We start from the raw sequence: 12,691 nt of genomic DNA on the forward strand, positions 1-12,691 counted from the left end.
ATAGAAGCATTAATTGTCTTCTTTGAATTGTTTGTACCATTTATAGCTTTCAAGATATTCAATCTCAAACTTTAAAAATCGTTTTTCTGATATGTGCAAAATGGCGCTTGTCATAAGATAGCACAACAGCGACGATTTGCTAAAAATGTTTTTGCCTTTCTCATTCACTCTAAAATTCGTCAATCTAATCCCGACCCGGAGGGCCGAGTGTCATATGCCAATCGACTCAGTTCGTCGAGATCGGAAAATGTCTGTGTGTGTATGTATGTGTGTGTATGTGGAAAAAAATGTGACCTCTGTTAATCAGAGATGGCTGGATCGATTTGCACAAAGTTAGTCTCAAATGAAAGGTTCAAATTTCCCATCGGCTGCAATTGATTTTTTTATTGATTGGACTCCCGGTTCCGGAGTTACGAGTTGAAGAGTTCAATCACACAGCAAATTCCCATATAAACTGAAGTTAAAAATTTTCAAAATCAAATTTGTATTTTTGATGCCAAATGACTTTATAATGCATGAAACATTGAGATTTGATGTAAACTCAAAAAAAAATAATGTTCGACAAAATTTTTTTTTTTTTTTGACTTTGGTACATTTTTGCCTTTCTCATATAGAAAGGTTATGCAATCACTCTAAAAATCGTCAATCATACCGGCCCGGTGGGAGTATGCAGTGAGGGGTTGCTACTTTAAAATTAAAACTAGTTTAAAATTTCTTAACAAGTTGAAAATTTTCGGCAGGACCCGGACCTCCCGGATCTTTCTCCATGATCCGCCGCTGGTTTCCATCGATTTTTCAGTATCACATAGAATCTCAAGATCGTGGCTGTCGATCCATTGTACGTATGTGCAAATCGTACTGAACATGTAATATTCATTTCCACCATTGTATTGAACATAACCAGCCATGGAATCGTAGTCTGGACACATGAGAAAAACACAATTGCACCACTAGGTGGATTAAAACAGGTTTTTATTTTGGGAATGCGTCGAGTTGAGACGAAAACGTAATATGATTAATAACGAGGATAAAACTTTCCGAATGTAGAGAGAAATTTACGAAAAATGACGATTTCCATTCGAATCTAGCAGGTCCTGATCGATTTTGATGAGAATTTGATTTTTGTTGTATGACCAATTATATGTATAGGTCAAATGTTCAAAAACAGTAATTTAAGGTCAAGATAACACAATTTGAAACCGCCAATTTCGGAGGTTTAGTATCTTCGACGAATTTTACAAACAATAAAAAGCGCATCATTTGATAAAATAATTTTGACGGTATATCGTCCAAGAAGTATTTATGGTGAATTTTCTTAGGTTAATATTCATGACTACAATAAAGTCTCAACAAATTCGCTAAAAACACGAACTCTGTTACTATTTTCTGAAAAATTAATTCTGCGTAATTTTAAAACTTTAAAAATTACGGTTTCGGAATTATGCCTTTTGGACAGTAAGATCGATTTTCACCAAACCCCCAACAATTGTAAAATTTGTATTGTAAAAAAACGTATGGGCGACACTTCAATGCTGATAGGTTGAACCGAAAAAGTAAACAATCGCCAAAGGGGCGATACTATCATTTTGTCAATTTCAATAGCAAACACAAATTTTAATTTAATAATTTCAAATACTTCATGAAGTTTTGGGTTTCGATCACTGAATCATGCCATCTAGGATGTAAAAAACACAAGTGGAAATAAAACCAAGTCTGGAAATATTCACTGTTGATTTTCTTTGAATGGTGTCACTGCTAGTATCGCTTTTTTCAAGAAAAAGCGTTGATTTCTTAGTTCTCAGTCGCGTTGGAAATTTGAGTAAAGTATAAACTTCAAATTCATTCAAAAAAAAAATCGATTTTTTGGCTTAGTACAATATATAACCCCTTTAGGAAAATTCAGTTTTCCCACCACAATGCATTTATTGAGGAATTTAGATATTTTATTAACAGAGCATTAGCAATAATTCGTTTGTATGTCTATTTTATGGGCCATTGTTTCGCTTTCCCATTGATTCGGTTTGAGATTTCTAGCACTGATGTTGTCCTATGCTGATTTGAGCGATTCTCTGAGTCCTGCCACTATCCCATGTAGTATGTGTTATCAAAAACATCGCGCAGCATCAAGTTCTAAATGTTCTCAAACGATATAATATCCGAAGAGAGTGATAAGAGTTATAAGAAATGTCTCATCACACTGTTAGGTGGATTAAAAGCGTTTTTCATTGCAAATTTACTCTGGCTATAACAAAACAAACAAATATTCATTAAATGAGATGCAGTTATCAGATCTCTCTCAAAATACAGCAACACGTGTAAAGAATTAGAAATTGTGAAATATGAGGGAATGAGACGATTATGACCATGCATTATTATTTTATTGCGAATGTTTCATAGTACTTGCTGATCCACTGTTACCCTCTCTCCCCTACATATGATATTGAGTGGTGTCATTTAAACTTCCTGAGCATATATTTTGTGTTGTGTTGCATTGTGACGGTGAATTTGGCGGATTAATGCATCGCAGACCAAGTGATATCCCCACGTATGCGCTAGCTCACACATCTTTATATATGCGCTAGCCTACAACCAATAAACATGGGGTTGTATCCGACCCCACCAGCGGATTTTTAAAATTAAATAATAGATATTCATTAATAATTAGAGGGAGGGGAGGACATAGCGTGGTTGGTAAAGCGATTACCTTGTACGCAGCTCATCTGGGTTCGATTCCCAACGCCGCACATAGGGTTACATATTTTTCAAATGAAATTTCTCTAACCCGAAAAAGAAGCAAATTACCCTAAGGTTATAATCTCTACAGTCGAAACAAAAAAAAAAATAATTAGAGGAGCTAATGAGATTATACTTAGAAGTGATTACCAATTTAACACATAAATATAGGCTCAATAGTGAAACGAATGTAGTCTAATGCTTTAAATTTTTAGTTATTTTGCGATTTTTTCCATTTTTACTACTGTAATAGACTTCCCGCTAAATTGAAATGTTCATAACTATGACATTTTCTAACAGATTTGAACATTGTCGGATGTTTTGGATTCAGGAACTTATCAGCTTTTGAACTCTGATGAAAGGATCACTACATTTAGTACTTTATGTGAATTTCAATTGTATTCCAGATCCAGTATACTTTGTGGGTCCAAGAACCAGGTGTAGAGTAGGGGTACTTCGTTGGTTGAGACAAAAATGGTTTGTCCACAAGCTCCATAATTGCCAATCCAGCGCCCCTTTGGGCTGTCGTGGGTAAGTAGCCGACAGTGATCCGCCCACTTTTGTGCCGTTTCGTTGTGCCACTTCATACTCAAAATGTTGGAAGCCGGTGGAATCACTTTCGTGCGGCAAAAATCATGCAACACCACAATCAGCCATTGACTTTGCGAGCCCGAGGTGATATCGCTTTCGTTGGCAACCTGTCTTCATAAGTCTAGGCACTAACAAACACCCGGCGGATGATGATTATCCAAGCGTCACGCCCTCAGCGGTTCGTCGGCAGACGGGAGAAGAGAGGGTAGCAGAAAACGAGATCGGAAATGATAGTGATCCTCGAAAGTTTCGGTTTGACATAAGTCAACTAATTAGTCTATTATTAACATTTTAAAAGTCGATCGATCCGCCAACTGTGTGACATATCTAAGATGATTAATATCAATGTGATTGAGCAATTGAATTTGACCATCTTTAATTATATTTTTTAAACTGGAACGGAAAAAAAACCTAGAATCGCTGCTGGATCTGACGGTCATCGTCCGACGTGAAATGTCACAAGCATTGAGGGTTCCTCAGTCTCCTGTGTCGTTCAAGCGAATCGGATGCCCCAAGGCGGCCACCCACCTGTCACGCGTGCAGCTCTCCGGAGGCTAGTGAACAGACCTTCCACCGGACGTAATCTTGATCTTTCGCAATCGTGATGCTATTGACGAAGTTATCATAGACTGAGCTCCTGGTTCTGTGTGGCCTTCACAATAACGGACCAAATGGTGAGCGATCTACTACAATTATTTTAACGCCACTCTCTTCGAGCGTGTCACCACACCAATCGGCCCGCAATGTATGGCATTTGGCAGAGAGGTTTTCTCCGAAGGCCACGCCACTACTTTGTCGTACCGATCCGCGGTCAGTTTGCTCCGGGTTACACGAGACAGAGATACCTTTTCCGGGAAATCTATCTACTATCTTTTCCTCGAATTCAACCGGATTCAGGCACAACGTCTCACCTTGTCCACGTGCTTTTCGGCTTCCCAAAGCGGGGAGAAACACCAACGCTATCGACCGTACTCGGTTAACTTTTTTTCTCCGACTACCTAGTTTTTCCTGTCACCCGGTCTTTCGAGGATTCGTTGACAGGAAAATTATTGCTTTCAAGCGAGCCATCAAATGCGCCTCTCTTGCAGAGCACGATAGTCTCTAATTACTCCCATTGGACATTTTAGTTACACATTTTACTGTAACACAACAAAATATCTCTAATTTCGAATGATATCTGCTCGTAAACCTTCCATGAGCTGGGACATCCAAGAACCCAGATAACAGTTTTGTTCACCACATATAGTTTTCTGGGCATTCCAAGTGAGTGATTATGGGCAATTTTCAAAAGTTCTGCCTTCCATCATTGTCCAAGATTTCGATAGTAATACCATGTTCACACTACAGAGTTAAAACACGTTATAATAATTAACAACAAGAAAAATATCATCAAGATAGCGTTAAAACACGTTTTGACTCGTAGTATGAACGTACTATACTGCTCATAAAAGCATAAGAGTCCTATTATGAAAAACAGCAAGCAGAAAAAAACGCTGTTCAAGATTTACATTTTCATTGAGCCTTATGGATGGGACAACCATGTTTTGACATTTTTTCGATATTTTCTGTACAAACCTGATAATCTTATTTGCGCGCCGTGATTCAGTGGTTCAGTGATAACTCATTTTCGACAAAAATCCATATGGGACTCTTAAGCTTTTATGGGCAGTGTAACTATGTGTAAAGTTTCTGCACATGAGTTTTTGCGATGTCGATTTGGTTTGTTTTGTCCTGTACTTTGTGAACGTGAGTCGAGAATGTTGGCAAGACAGACATTGACTATACCTGGCAGCACTGCTCCAGGGGAATCCAATCACACTAATTGTAATATCAATTGATAATACTTATAACTGTTAGTGCTTAATTTCAAGGTAATACTACCAGTTATTAGCCTTTCTATATCAAAATTATAACGTTGTTGTTTATAAACAGCATGGACATGAAGGGGTTAAAATAACAAAAAAATAGATTTTATAACTTTTTGTCATGATCTTCTGATCGGGGTACCGTCGAAAACATCATCTGTGTTTTCACATTCCGAGTGCATCCAAAATACCGACTTTTATTTTAAATATATTCTGAATCGTTTCAAGTATGCTCTTGGTTTATGGCATGGAAAAAACAACCTATTGGCGAACGTCAGTTCTTCTATGTAAAAATGAAGAGGTTCCGCTTTGCTGCAGCTTAGTCGAACGAGAATGTTTCCAAATGGTAAGGTAAGCATACAGCGATAAAAAACTTTTTCGTTTCCCGTCGCTGCTTGCTAGCAATTTTCGCGACTTGTAGCTGTTGTCTCCTTCCCTTACTACCGGTAGCTGGATCGCGTTTCTAAGACCTCATGCCTGTGGTTCCTGGTTCATACTCTTCGTACTCTGTTTCTCGGTTCAAGTCCTATCAGTAGCCATGTACACACACTCGTAAATAGTAGGAATGGGCGACATAAAACTGGCTGCTTTTATCTTGCCCTGTCCGTTCCTTAGTTCTTTTCGGATTTAAGCCGTGAGTAGAAACTGTTTGCGGATAACATCAACAACCAGACCAAACTAGTACTCAGCCTCCACAAAAAACAAGATATTATTTTTTGCCACCCCGACATCGCAATAGTCGACTGTAAAAAAAACCGATGGAAGCTTCTGTGAGCAAAAACCGGGAGTGACTGAAATGAAGGAACGAATAATGTTGGGTCTAACGTAATATTTATGTTGGACGCTTTATTTCAGATATTTCTTTTTATGCGCGCAAGAATGCGGTTCAGGCCCCTGCAGAACTTATCTCGTACAATTCGTGTTTTTCTTCCGAAGGACGCTCTGTTACCTATCATAGCAAAACCGCCTCCTACTCGCTTGGGGATATGAAAGAAGGATGAAAATGCTTTTTTGCCGGCTACGATGTCGCGTTTTGTATCACTACAGCACTATAATGCGACAGTTTCCTCAAAGTACAGTTTAAAATAATTCGCTCAATTTAGTGGATCTTTTTTTATCGTTTCACTTTGTAGGCCGCGCGGCTTCAACCTACAAAAACGGTTTGAATTTGTGCAACAAAAGACTGACTAACTTTGGTACATGCTGCAAAAACGTGCTCTCACATAGAAGGCAGCAAATGTCTGCCTTTTTGGAAGGATTTTTCCGGAAAATATTTTCTTCATATTGTTATTGAAAACCGTTTTGTATTACTTGGTATTAACTCGTAAGAATTGCAGAGCTGCTGTTAATGGAAAAGGGTTCTTATTTATAGTTGCAACGCATGTGTACGCTTGTACGTCGGCGCGAAATCTTATATTTTTACATAAAACCAAGAACCATTTGTTTTCTAATTCTTTAGAACGCAATCGACGCAAAGTGTTGCCTGGCTGGACAAAACCATGAAATTTTATTTATTATTTTTAACAATTTACATTTTTCTCTGCTCGTAAATAGGTTGAATAGAGTCTTCTCAAAATACTAAGTCTTGAGGACGAGACTGGTTTTGAGAAAATTTCTTGAATATTGTTTTATATGTCATTCATGCAGTGTTCATACTTTCAACAAAGTGGTTTACAATTACATAATCAACAACGTTGCTGAAGACACAACTATAACACAACTATATGATGAGACGAAATCGAAACGCACCCATGATGAAGACACAAAGTCACTAACTATTTTTGAATTATTAATTCTACATAGTCTATGTTCTAAGAGAATTCTTCACTAAAATTATTATATGTAAATGTTGGAAAACTTCTTCGAAATTCTTAATTCTTCAAACTTGATGATTTCGAAGGGTCGGCGAAATACCTTTTTCCCGAGTGGGTAGCAAGATTCGAAGTGATTTCTCCTCGTACTGACGAAAGTTCAGATATGGCGTGTGTAAGTGAAAATGAAAATTCCCTGATAATATCTGGTGGCTATTTGGAATCACTCTTTGTTAACAGGGCTGTTTGTCCGACGGCTCAGCGAAAATGTGTTTGTTGTATACTACAGCCAAAATCCAACGGGCATGTTTCTATTACTTTTGGGTAAGATGCTATTGCCTTTTTGGTAACAGACAACGCAATTGCGCATCGCTGTGTTAAACTCATATTACCGCAAAGGTAGTAAACAGTGGAGTAACGATGTAGGATAATTCGGTCGATTTCTATAATAATATTAGTATCGAGTCAAACCAGCCGGAGTTCTGGCGGATTTCTACCCAAATTCAGGCCGGAATCTGCACCAATTTTGGCAGAAATAGGCGGAATTACGGATTTCTATAGGGTAACTTGGATAGTGAAAGAAAAATTTTAAGCAGTTTTCGAATCCGGCCTAGTTTCCGTATCCAACACAGCTCCCAACCAGTTCCCAAGTTTGGACCTTGCGGATCTGGATCAGTTTCCGGATCTGGAGTTGTTCCCGATTCGGACCAGTTTCCGGATTCGGACAAGTTCCCGAATCTGGACCAATACCCGGTAATGAACCAGTCCCTGGATCTAGCCCATCCTCTTTTCCCTTTACCAGGTCAGGACTTGAACCAGGCCCAGATTTGGTGCTTAGATCCAGACAAGAGTCTGAATCCGGACTCTCGGATCGGATACGTGGATTCAAAATATATGTCTTACTTTCCGTACATGACTGGAATGACTGTTAATGTTTTGTGCAATCGCTACCTTGCTGTTGACGTTCGTGATAGAAAAAAAATTCAATTCAACTACGACCGAAATACCCCACCACTATTCCGAGTCGGTTTTTTTCTGACTGTACTTTGAAGCGTGAGCCGATGCGAATCTCCGGCGACCGACATCCTTTCAGGCTTAGTGGAGGTCGATTTGAATATTTCTCCGATGCAAAAATAATACAAATAAGTCTCATTTTCGATACAAATTATATCTAACACAACCGGCCCCCGGATGGTCTACTTCCGGACCAAAGACAAGCCATTTAAGGTGATCGATAAATCGCGTGATCTAACTAAACAACACTCGACCGAGTACGAAAAAGTATTTTGTCTGCGTACCCGCCCGGGAAGTAGAGATTAGTGGTGTAGTCTCCGAGAAGGGCCTTGATTGCGAAATAAGGGGTGGCTCCTTCCAGGTCCCTGAGCTTCAGTCAGTGTAAATTCTGGTATGCAAGCAATTGTGTTCAGTAAAAATCGAGGAGTATTAGAAAACTTATTTTCCATCAGCTTCATTTCGAGCCTTTCGCCGGATTTGTTCTTCCAAAATTTGTTCTTTTGAACGGGGCTCGTCTACTGGTTCGCCTTTTTGTAACCCTGGGCATGAACTGAAGAACCCATTGTAGAAATAAGGCACGGTGTGGAAAATGCGGAGAGGACATTGGCTCCTGGTCTCAGAAAATCCACATGGGATATCCAAAACTTCAAGTATCTTTATATTTCAGTCATATTTTTTTTCTAGGTTTACCTCCGACGTAGATCTTCCTCAATTTGGCGAATAACGCCATGGCCGAAAACAATATTGAGGAGCGTTTTGGGGATCATAACGTGCTATTATTTTAATCGGATTAACCTTTGCTCGGTACCAGGTATTGAAGTTGTCACTTGTTAAATCCGAATCATAGGCAAAGATTTATTGATATTCTTTCCATATACATCGCATCTCAACTGGTTCGAGAAGATTTCAACTCCCACGGCATATCATGGGGTTGTCTTCATGCTGATAACCGATCTATCTTACTGCATGATATTCACGACAATTTCAGTATGACCATCTTGAATACAGTGGAAATGACACGAATGCCTACCAGTGCGGCCAAGTGCGTTAGATTTATCGTTGAACTCTACCTCATTAGTGTGCCCATTGATTGAAAGAGCTACGCGTGCACTATATCCGAAACAATCGAATCAAAATGCGAAATTCCTGCGGTGGCAGTGTGCAACGTTTTGACTGGTTTGTTTTTCTACATTGAGATTAAAGGTCAGACAAAACGAATACCTGGCGTGAACAATCGTGGACGGTTTCCCACTCCGTTGTGGGCAGAGAGTGCTCAGAATTGTACGCGAAAAGGTACTACGAGGACTTTTTGAACGTCAGATCACCCAAATTTTTCCGAATATACGCGACGTTAGAAACGCAAATAAAAAACTTTATGCAAACTGAAAAACGCGGTTATTGTCACCGGTTCGTCAACGGATTAACGAGAGAAACAATATTTCGTCTAGCCGCTGGGCCCTACGTCGTGTTCTCGATTCGACCTTTGATCGGAATACATGGAACTAAGAATTCTTTATCGACGACAACAGCATTCCACGTAAATTCACATTCAAATGATAGACGTTTCGCTATGAAATTATAATAATGTATATAAACGTAGTAATTGTTCTTCAAACACACAAATTTATCTGACAGAAAAGATACTCGCGCTAAGCATTTTCCTCACAAAACTTATGGTTTTATATTTACCTACGATCATGTCTACATCGTTACAGTTCCAAGTGGGCGCTTCGATGGATGGAGCATGTAAAGCACTTCTAACTTTCCCGGAGAGAATATGGGCGATCCTAGATTCTTTATATTGAAATAGTTCCGGATTGCCTGATACAAATATTAGTTTGAGTTCATTCGCATTGATCTATTCCGGGTAATAAGAAAAGTGACACTTAGATTAAAATGGTAATGAGAAGGCGGACACTTAGGCATTACAAGGTAATATTTGTGAAACATCGCGCAGCTTTAACGAATTTTTCAGTTAGATTTAGAGTTAGTGAACGCTCAAAAATTGGCAAATTTTGTGGGAAAATGGAAGCTTAGGAATCCCAAAGGCATCAACCAACCTTGGTTAAAAGGATGGATGAACCTCGTGACTTCCTTCGGGTGGCATCTCGGATCATGTCCAATTATTATACATTGAATGCGCATCTCCGGCGTATTGGGGTCGTAAAGAGCACTTGCGGTGACAGCTATTGCGACATTAAACATGTTGTCTAGTCGTGCGCCTAGTGTTCTACACACCAAAAAAACTAAATTTTACCATTGAGGTACTTCGAAACTTACCACAATCTAACAAACCGTAATTGACAAAATGGCGAAATATAACCATGTTCTGTTTAATTTTACATGAATGATGTACTTTCCAAGCGCAGTTCCATAAAACTACACATTTTAAACAAACGCCATATGTGGAGTATTTTGTGCAAAAAAAACACATATGTGGTTAATCTCAGGTTTTGATTTGTTCCAAACTTTCGAGTGGGTAATTCCCCCTCGGTAATTTTCGAGTGGGTAGTACTACCTATACTACCCACGCATTCCACCGGCCCTGTTCGAAGTTATGTGATTATGACCGTTAGAAAAGTTATTCCACTTAAAAAGTACACATTCTTTGACTGGCACTGAAATGGCATTGATTAGACTACTTCCGTTTCTGAACTATCAATAATTTAACAATCTCACATTAAATTTAAGCTTTTTCACAAACTCAAAGATTTTCATCAACACCTACCACCACCACCAAATCAAATATCTGGCTACCCCACCGATTAGGATATAATAGTGTGTTAAATGTTTTAGACCAACAGCATGGATTGAGGTTGAACGATGTACGAATACAGTGAAGACCCGATTTTATCAGCCCCCGATTTTGTATACACCTGATTTTGTCTATCCCCGATTTTATCAACTTTTTGACCCGATTTTGCCAGCTTCATATGAAAATTGATAATTGGTAGCTTAATGGGCTCTAGCAGACGAACCAAGTTGAATTCGGGTAAATCTTTTCTTGAGCATATTTTACTTATCTTAGAGATTCAAAATATGCAAGATTTTTTTTAATGTTGCACTGTCAGGTCAAACTAACTAATCAGAAAAGCTTATGACTCTGTTAAGTTAGGATTATTGACCTTTACGTACAAAGAGTGGTTTCACCGAAAATTTTCACTGTGGGAAGAAATTATGGTGTTTACCCAATTTTTCCTCCTTAGGGGGGAATATAGCATAGCACTCTAGTCTGTCTACACATACACAACTAATACATGCTGAGTCCTGAAAAATTGCCTATAATTTTTCGTGTCAATATTAATGTATGTGGCATACATTAAATGAGACACAATCATTATTGTGGCCAGGCATACTGTGCAGCGTACAAAAATGCTGTCAGTAACGAAACCTAGATATTACTAATTTCTGTAAGATTCGTTGTGTGTCTGAAAATAAAGAATGGGGACCTCACGCACCAACCATTCAATTGGATATGATAATAAATAAAAAGTGTGGCGAAAGAGCGCTCTCTATAGCCGTTCCCTGAACTCAACACAGTCGACCACGCAACAATATGTGAAATACTTTCATCTGTGATATATTGAACCCTACAATACGCATTGAATGAAGTTTTAATTTCGTCAGTACATCTCAGCCACCGCCGGCGGCGGATGGTATACAGCAGTTCATTGTTTTATTCCTGTTATCACCGTCCGTGTGTGTCGATTAGAAGTGGTAGTTTTATCGGGTCCTATCGCCAGACTCATCAAAGAGATATATAACTTCAAGCATTTGCGCTGTCGATTTCAACTTCTTTTGTAGGTACTTACACGCGGTATGCCTTCGAGAAAGGGTCGTTGCTAGTAATGCCATTTATATTTTTTAGACTGGTTACCAAGAAGGGCTTGTTAGAGCAAATTTTTGATATTTTGGTCACTGTCGAATAACGTTGTCAGCGCTTTTTTTTTGACGTAGGACTACGTCTTTGTTTTCGATATGGGGGTGCACTCTGCAAATTCTACAAAAATGGTATGTAACGAAAAGTGGTCCAATTTTAAACGCATATAATTCAGCCATCTCACGATAAATTTTCAAATTTTTTGCACAAATCGCCCCGAAATACTTCTAAGAATAGATTCCAATAGATAAACCCAAAGATTTTTGATATCATAGCATTAAAAAATTAAATAATAAGCAACCTTGTCAAAATATTGCGCATTTACACACAGAATATAGCGCTTCCCAAGCCCTGTACGACGGATTGGTGTACCTGGCGCGCAACGCTTCTATGAATGACGTCATCATCGACTATTTAAAGAACGGACTTGGCCAGACACGCTCAGTTCACTGTTGAACGGCTGGTGAAGCAGATCACTGCGCTGTGTTTTTTACAGCCAGTGTAGCTGAGCTAGAAGTCCGTTACACTGGCTGCGGAGGGACGCTACCCTGTGTCGTCCAACAGGCGACCACTCCAACTGCTTCCTAAATGCCGCTGTAATGTTGCCAGTAAATTTTTGGTTTAACTAGCACATGTATGTGCTATGTGCGCTTGAAATTAAGTAATGTAGTGGTAGTAATAAGCTTCCCATTTTGGTTTAAACGCAAGGACAGTTTTTAAAACAGGATTTGATTAATTAGTTTAGCTCATCTAAGCAATTTTATCAATTCTGTAATTTAAAAGGAATTTTACGGAAC

General features: G+C 38.9%; 1 protein-coding gene across 3 annotated transcripts in view; it reads left to right on the forward strand.

Annotated features, from left to right (window-relative positions):
* The window catches only part of LOC131677840 (hemicentin-1), a 446,898-nt gene that overhangs the window by 338,206 nt on the left and 96,001 nt on the right, over nucleotides 1-12,691 (forward strand). The gene's annotated exons all lie outside the window — the stretch shown is intronic.

The sequence above is a fragment of the Topomyia yanbarensis genome, chromosome 1, assembly GCF_030247195.1.
Source record: "Topomyia yanbarensis strain Yona2022 chromosome 1, ASM3024719v1, whole genome shotgun sequence".
Classification (NCBI taxonomy): domain Eukaryota; kingdom Metazoa; phylum Arthropoda; class Insecta; order Diptera; family Culicidae; genus Topomyia; species Topomyia yanbarensis.